General features: G+C 46.1%; 1 pseudogene; it reads left to right on the forward strand.

Moving 5' to 3' along the window:
* Positions 1-2,857: 2,857 nt before the first annotated feature.
* LOC147001121 (hippocalcin-like protein 1) lies at positions 2,858-8,344 on the forward strand (annotated as a pseudogene).
* Positions 8,345-8,545: the final 201 nt, after the last annotated feature.

An 8,545-nucleotide genomic window follows, 5' to 3' on the forward strand; every position in this document is an offset into this window, starting at 1 on the left:
ACAACAACAACAAAAAACAAAATAAAAACCCTGCAAATGAGCCAGGCATTGTGGCTCACACCTGTGACGGCTAGACAGGGGAGGCAGGAAGGTAAGGGTGAGGTTAGTCCTCAGCTACATAGTAAGTTTGAAGCCAGCCTAAGCTACATGAGACTCTATCTCAGAAAACAAATAAATAAAATTACAAAGGAAAACAAGATAAAAGATCTTACAAGGTCCATCCAGCCAATTCCCCACTTCAGTCAACTTTACCTTTCCAGTAAGTTCTTCCACAGGAGGCCTCCACTCACAAACCCATCTGACCAGTTCTCACAGATGGCAGCAATGGCCACATGCCCTTGTGCATAATCTTCTTCCATTTGTAGATATCTCTCTGTCTCTCTGTCTTTCTCTGTCTCTCTTTTTCTCTGTCTGTCTCTGTCTCTCTTTCTCTCTGTCTGTCTCTCTGTGTGTTTGTGTGTGTGTGGGGGTGGTGTTTGTGTGTATGTCTCTGAGAGAGAGCCAGGGTTTCTCTGTGTAGTCCTGGCTATCCTATAACTTGCTCTGTAGTCCAGGGTAGCCTTCCTTGAGCTCCTATCTGTCTGCACTGAGTGCTGGGGTTAAAGGCATGCACCACTACTGGCCTTCCTGTTCTCTTTCTTCTAATATAACTTTGTTAGACAGGTTCTCATGTAGCTCAGGCTGGCCATGAACTTGTTATATAGTCATAGATGACCTTGAACTCCTGATCCTGCTGCCCCCACCCTCCGGTTCTGGAATTACAGATGTGTGGCACCAACTACCTGACTTGATGATTATTTCTGATCAAGATACTGTGGACATTTGAGTTGGTTGTTTGTAAAGGGGAGGACATGTTTAGATAAGTAAATGTGTGCTTTGAAAGGCAATAGCAAGCTGCCATATGTCTGTTTTGGACAAGGAACTTTAAATATCTCCTAGTTATCTAGATAAGTAAATAAAATATGTACATAGAACATTAACAGCCTGGGAAAGAGGTGAAGAAGACAGGGGCAGTAGCAGGTAATATTGAGTGCATGTCTCATCTTCCTTAACAGGACCTAGCACGTAGTGCTTAGAATTCATAAGCCTCTGAGCAGTTCAGAGTGGATTCCTTTGGGACTTGGGTAGAGGAGACTCACCCACACTAGTTCTTCTTCACATTTCAAAAATAACTGAGCTATGCAGGTGTGTTATTGTGAAAGAAAGAAACCAAAATTGAAGTAGGGAAGTGAACGAGCATTAATGTCCAGTGGCCAATCACTGCAGGATCTCACACTTGGGCCTTGTATGAGACTGCAGTGGGGTGTGCTGGCCAATGAAGCACAGTCCTGAATTTCCATGGGTGCTGTTTCAGCTGTTAACATTCACATAGACCTTCACCGACCGATTGATGCCAATTCTAGATCTCCCTGGCAGAACAATATCTCATAAGCATAATTAAGAGTGGGGACTCCCATAAGGTCCCCAGGTGTCTCTTCTAAAACAGCATGGCATGTGCTGGTAACTTCTCCCAGTATTATATGGAGGGGGACAGGGAGGTCTTGGGGGGTCTAAAAGCCCCCAGTCAACATGCTTCAAAGCTTTAATACCTGGGTCCCCATGAAACCCTACTTACCCAGATTAACCCAGAAATCTGGGTAAGAATTGTGTTTTTGAATGTCATTTATAAAATTAGGGTTGCTGACAAATGAAGTTGAACTTTGAAGGGCCAAAGCCATGTTCCTGTTCTCTGGTATCATCCCTGAGTCCACTCAGGATGGGTGTCAACCTAGTTCTTTTTTTTTTTTTTTTCTTTTTTCTTTTTTCTTTTTTTTCCGAGACAGGGTTTCTCTGTGTAGTCCTGGCAGTCCTGAAACTCATTCTGTAGACCAGGCTGGCCTCAAACTCAGAAATCCGCCTGCCTCTGCCTCCTAAGTGCTGGGATTAAAGGCGTGCGCCACCACCGCCCAGCTTTTTTTTTTTTTTTTTTTTCGTCAACCTAGTTCTAAATTTACCCTAGCTGTGTTAGGTAGGAATATGAACCACTAACATCTGACTACGCAGGCAGGATTTATTTACTATGCAGCATCAGCAAATGTATCTGTGACAAGGAAAGAAACAAACACACCGGGTCTCCCACGAGAAAAAGAACGAGCTGTTCAAAGCGAAGAGTCAGCATTGGGTCCATGAGACCGCTTTGCCCCAAGCTGATGAGCTGAGGGGTTTGTCTCAATCCTGACTCTTGTTTAACCCTTAAAGGACATTTGATAAAGATTCATTCCACTGATTTTAGGTTGTCTCTCCCTGTCCCTGTATGCCACGATTCTGCATGCATGCTCCAAGTAGACTGTATTTAGCCATAAAATGATATTCTTTCTGTCTTTCCTAGAGTGTTCTGGGTTTTGCCATGTAATATAGAATCATTTTGTACCTCCTGAGGAGAGCTATCCTGGAAATGCTAAAAGTCAGAGGTTGCACTATCATGGTCTAGAGTTCTTCTGGCCCAGAAGATCTCAACCTGTGTTATCATAACCCCTTTGAGATCGAATGACCCTTTCATAGGGAGTCACCTGAAAATGTCCTGCATATCAGATATTTACATTATGATTCATAACCATAGCAAAATTACAGTTATGAAGTAGCAACAAAAATGACTTTTTACCTGGGTGTTCACCACAACATGAGGAACTGTATTAAGGGGTTGCAGCTTTAGGAAGGCTGAGAACCACTGCTGAAACTGATGGCACTGGACATACAGAGGATGTTGCTTAGCCAGCATGGTGGTAGGGTATGATAGGACGCCAGACTTAGGGTTTCAGTTATCCACAGCTTACCTTGTGTCTTGTCCTTGCAGATTTAGTCTCCACTGCCAGCTGCCATGGGCAAACAGAACAGCAAGCTGTGTCCTGAGGTGCTGGAGGACCTGCGGAAACACAGGGAGTTCACCAACCATGAGCTTCAGGAGTGATACAAGGGCTTCCTCAATGACTGTCCCACTGGCCACCTGACTGTGGACAATTTCAAGATCTAGGCCAACTTTTTCCCCTACAGAGATGCCTCCAAGTTTGCTGAACATGTCTTCCACACCTTTGACCCCAACAGCGACAGCACCATCGACTTCTGAGTGTTCATCATTGCTCTGAGCGTGACCTCTTGGGACAAGCTGAAACAGAAGGTCAAGTGGGCCTTCAGCATGTACGACCTAGACAGCAATGGCTACATGAGCTGCAGCGAAATGCTGGAGATAGTGCAGGTACCTGCACTTGACAGGGCCTGACGCATGGGGAGTACAGGGATCCAGGACCCCCATCTCCGGCCCCATACACCAGGTCATTCCTCTGCCCACTTGCTACCTGGTGTACTAAAGGACTGCCTGTCTTTGCAGAGAGTAACGATAAAAGCCAAGCATCTATCTTACTTGCTGGACATCAGGCCCCAGCTGAGCTCATCCATCAGGTTTATTCACACAATTCTATAAAACGGGTCTTTTTTTTTTTTTTTAACCTCTAATGAGATCTGAGGCTCAGATAGGTGATTAAGAATTATCAAAGCAAGAACTGGGAAAATGGCTCAGTGGGGAAGAACACTTGATACCAACCATGAGGACCTGAGTTCTGATCCCAACACCCACAGAAAAGCCAGGAGTGGCTGAGCGTGCCCGAATCCCTAGAACTAGGGGACAAGTGAGTCCCAGAAGCTTGCTGAGCATACAACCTAGCTAAAATGGTAAGCCCCAACCGGGTTCAGTGAGAGGGTAAAGGGAATCTTGTGAACACCGGTATTCCTGTTTGGCCTCTGCACGGGTGGGTGTTCATCTGCCCACACATTAGCTGTCTATAGGGCTTTCTATAGAAATCAGAATGACACACTAAAAGATGAATCAGCAGTCAGTTCTTCACAGGAGCAATGCTTATGTGCACTCTGCATTCTTCCTGCTCCATGCTCTAAACCATCTCTGTATTTGGTCCAGAAGCTGACTCTGTGGGTAAAGGTGCATGCTACCAAGCCTGGCAGCCTGGGTTTGATCCCTAAGACACACATGGTAGGAAAAGAGAACCAGCGTCCACAAGTTGTCCACTGAACTCCACATGAGATCACCTCCCCCAATTAAATAATTACATACATCCATAAAATAAGTAAAGTAGTTATATAAGTGCCTAATACAATGGCTATAGATGATAATAATAATTTGTATTATTTGGAAAATAACAAGATACTGTCTGTGTACCTCCAGTTTCATTTTCTAGACTATTTCCCACCGGTAGTTTGTTGATTCTGCAGATTCAGGACCCATGGGTGGGCAGGGATCAATGTATTTCCCCTTTGACCTTCCCTCCAGGATTTCCCAGATTCCCACCAAAGAACTTCCTTTCAGTCATACGCTTTGCCCCACAACCACCCCTCTACTCCGAACCAAGGAGCCCTCCATTCTTCCATGCCCTAGCTATATCCTGTGCTCTTGAATGTCACTTAAACTTTCCTGGCTCCCTTTGCCCAGCACCTTGTCTGTGAAACTTGTTCTGATGAGAGAAGGGTCCTGACTCTGCTCTGTCCTTGCGCCTTGGTTAGCTGAGAGAGGACCATAACCCACCTTCCATCCTCCAGAGCCCCTTTGCAGGCCATCTACAAGATGGTATCCTCTGTGATGAAGATGCCCAAGGACAAGTCCACGCCGGAGAAGCGAACAGACAAGATCTTCAGACAGATGGACACAAACAATGATGGTAGGAAACATGGCAGGAGTGAGCAGGTGTTGAGGGAGGAGGGGATTGGGAGAGGGGGTGGGGGTGGGGGTGGGAAGAGGGGAGTAGATGAGCCCATGAAACTGTTGATGGCACAGAGGTGTTTGGGATATGCCCTCTGCCCTATGCAGGCCTGCCCTTTTCCAGCCCACTTGATTCAGCTCTGATTGAGGGAGTGAGACTAGAATTCAGGGTCAGGTACACCTATCCTGCATCCTGCACCCTTCCTAGGGCTCTGTAACCATGGGCATGTCAGTAGACCCTCTGAGCTGTAGGCTTCATCCGTGTTGTCTGAGTTAGGGTTTCCGTTGCTCTGATGACACACCATGGCCATAAGCAACTTGGGGAGGAAAGGATTTATTCACTCACAGTTTCCATATAACTGTTCATTATTAAAAGCAGTGAGGACAGGACTCAAACAGGGTAGGAACCTGAAGGCAGGAGCTGATACAGAGACCATGAAATGGTTGCTAATTACTGGCTTGCTTTCCATGGCTTGCTCAGCCTTCTTTCTTATAGAACTCAGGGTCACTAGCCCAGGGTTGTACCACCTACAATGGGCTGGGCTCTGCTCCATCAATCACTAGTTAAGAAAATACCCTCTGGTCAGACATGGTGGCACATGTCTTTAATCGGAGCTCATAGGAGACAAGAGGCTCTCTGTGACTTCAAGGCTAACCTGGTCTAAAAATGAGTTCTAGGATAACCAGGGCTGTTACACAGAGAATCCCTGTTTCAATAAAACAAAACAAAACAAAACAAAACAAAAGAGGGGAAAGGAGGGAGAGATAGAGAGGGAGGTAGAAAGACAGGGAGAGAGAGAGAGAGAAAGAGAGAGAGAGAGAACACCCTACAGGTTTTCCTGCAGACATTTTATACAGAAATTTTCACAACTGAGGCTCCCTCTTTTCTGATAAATATAACTTGTATCAAGCTGACATAAAATTAGCTAGCACACATGTTGACAGAAACAGTGGTCTTACTATTTCCACAAGTATATATGGGGAGGGGAGGAAGGTCATACTGGTTGCTGAGGGGTGAGACACTGTATCAAGGGGCTTTGAGTCTTGAGATTCTGAGAGGCCATCCAGGCCATCATCCTGGGATGTGAAACACCCCTGATACTCATGGGGCTCATCAAACATAGAAGCCAATGAGCCTCATCGTACCTAGGACTCTGAGATCCTACCACAGCTGGAAAAAGGCAGGTCTCAGGAGGAGGTGAGGTGGTGAGATGTCCTGCTATGCCTTGGCTGTTTCTCACAGGACCTCAGCAAGGGTGAGGTAGCTGCATGGTGAGTTGATTCTGCCCCTCTGTGGCTTTGTAGAGCCAAGACTGGTTGGGTTTTGTTCCAAAAGGAAATGCAGCATTAAGGCATGAAAGGCTCCCCAGGTCGCACTGAGATTGAATGTAAGCTAATGCACAGGAAAGAGCAGTGAACAGCCTCCAGTGCTCTGTGCAGGTGAGCTGAGGACAGGGCTCAGTGGGACTCAAGGCTCCAGGGAACTGTAGACAACAAAAAGCTTCCCAGACAGCAAGGAAATGCTTTCAAAACATGTCCACACACAAAGCAATGCAGCCTATTGCCTGGTGCTGCCTTTCAGGCATTTTCTAAAGTGTTGTTTACTCTCTTCTGTACTCTGACACGGAGGCTTGTGTTCCAACAGACCATACTGAGGCTTGCCCACTTCCCAGGTTTGGCTTTCTTCTCCGTGAAATGGGGATAAGCCCACTGGTGTGGGTGTGAGGCTGAAGTAGCTCTATGTTGGTGGCACACTTAACATGGAGGGCCATTGTTTCTGATTGTCAAAGCCAGGAGCTTTAGCAGTTTCAGAGTGGAGACCGTGTCCCCACTGTGCACTTGTCCAATTGTTTGTGTCTCACAATGGAGGCCACTGAGTGCATACTCTGCCCTGTAAGCCAGGGGCCACTTGCTAGCACTGAAGAGATGAGAAGTCTGGGCTGTCAGAGAAACTGGTACAGAATAGGACAAGAATAGGACAGCAAAGGGGGATAGCTCTCAACACCCGAAGCTGACAAGAGTCTACACTAGGGGGCGCTGTGATAGTTTTAACTGTCAACCTGACTCAGTTTAGAATCACCTCAGAAGTCTTTTTTTTTTTTAATTTTTATTTTTTTATTTTAGATTTAGTATTTATTTTCTACATGAGCGTTTAGCTGAATGTATGTTTGTGTAATATGATAGAGGCCAGAAAAGGGCACTGAATGGTCCTGGAACTGGAGTTACAAATGATTGGGAACCGCCCTATGGATGCTGGGAACTTTATCCAGGACCCTCTGCAAAAGCAGCAACTGCTCTTAACTGCTGAGTCATCTCACCAGCCATAAAGGAGAGTCTTTTTTTGCTTGTTGGTTTATTTTTTTAGACAAGGTTTCTCTGTGTAGCACTGGCTGTCCTGGAACTTGCTGTTTAGACCATGTTGGCTCCAAAGTCACAGATTCACCAGTCTGCCTCCTGAGTACTGGGATTAAAGATGTGTGCCACCACTGCTCAGCTCAGAAGAATCTTACTGAAGAATTATCTAGATCAGTGGTTCTCAACCTATCGGATCCAACCCCTTTCGGGGATCAAATGAACTTTCCCCAGAGGTACATAAGACCAACAGAAAACATAAATTTTCATATTCAGATTCATAATAATAGTGTAATTATGGTTATGAAGTAGCAGTGAAAATAATCTTATGGTTGAGGGTCACTACAACACAAGGAACTGTATTAAAGGGTCACAGCATTAGGAAGGCTGAGAACCACTCAACTAGATCATGGCAGCCTATGAGCATGCCTGTTGGGGGTTGTGTTGTTGCTTAATTGATGCGGGAAACCCCATTACTATTCTCTAGACAGGGGGCCTGAACAGTGTAATAAAGGGAAAAGAAGAGTATCAGAAAAAAAGTGCAGAGTCTCATTATGAGCCAGGTGCTCTTACCTCTATTCTCTCTGCCCCGTGAGGTTTTAAAGCCTTGACTTCCTGAAGTGATGAATTGTAACCTAGAAGTAAACCAAAGAAAACTTCCTCCCTTAAGTTGCTTTTAGTCAGGGGATTTTTATCACAGTAACAGAAATGTAATTTGACCTGCAGCCATAATTTGTCCTGTCTCCCCAGCTGCCCCAGATCGTGGTGGCTCTCCAGGCCTCTAGGTGGGGCTATCAGCTTACATCAGGCCACAGAGTTCATTACCAAACCTAACCTCATGACTAGTGCTCAATCCCCACTACCTACACCTTGAAAGGAGAACCAGCTCTTACAAGTTGTCCTCTGACCACTTGTGTGCCTCAAAATGGCATATGTCCCCATATGTGTGTGTGTGTGTGAGAGAGAGGGGGGGGGGGTGGAGACTGGACATTGTCCATTTTCCAGAGGGTTCCAGACTTTAACTAGAGGACTGGCTATTCCTAAGTCTCCCTCTTCCATTCCTCAGGCAAAGTGTTCCTGGAAGAATTCCACAAAGGTACCAAGAGGGACCCATCCATTGTTCAGTTGCTGCAGTGTGATCCCAGTAGTGTTAGCCAGTTCAGAAAGGAATGGGCTTTACACACTTGTGAAAACACAGGCTTGACCTACCATCTTCAGCTATGCTTGCAAAAGTGGATTTCTCCGTGATTTCTCCTGCTCTCTCGGGACCTGGGTTCAGGCAGCACATCACACTCACCTGGTCTGGCTGGATGCAGCTCCCTCCTCTATCTGACCCAATAGATGTCCCTCCCCATCCAGTCCAGGCTGGTTCCTTCCAAGGTTTCAAGTGTTCTAGGCTGTAGGGCTCCTTTCCTGCCCACAGAGGGCCTGGAGGCCCTTAAGGACACC

The sequence above is a fragment of the Mus caroli genome, unplaced genomic scaffold (assembly GCF_978045245.1).
Source record: "Mus caroli unplaced genomic scaffold, Mus_caroli_1 scaffold_14, whole genome shotgun sequence".
NCBI lineage: Eukaryota > Metazoa > Chordata > Mammalia > Rodentia > Muridae > Mus > Mus caroli.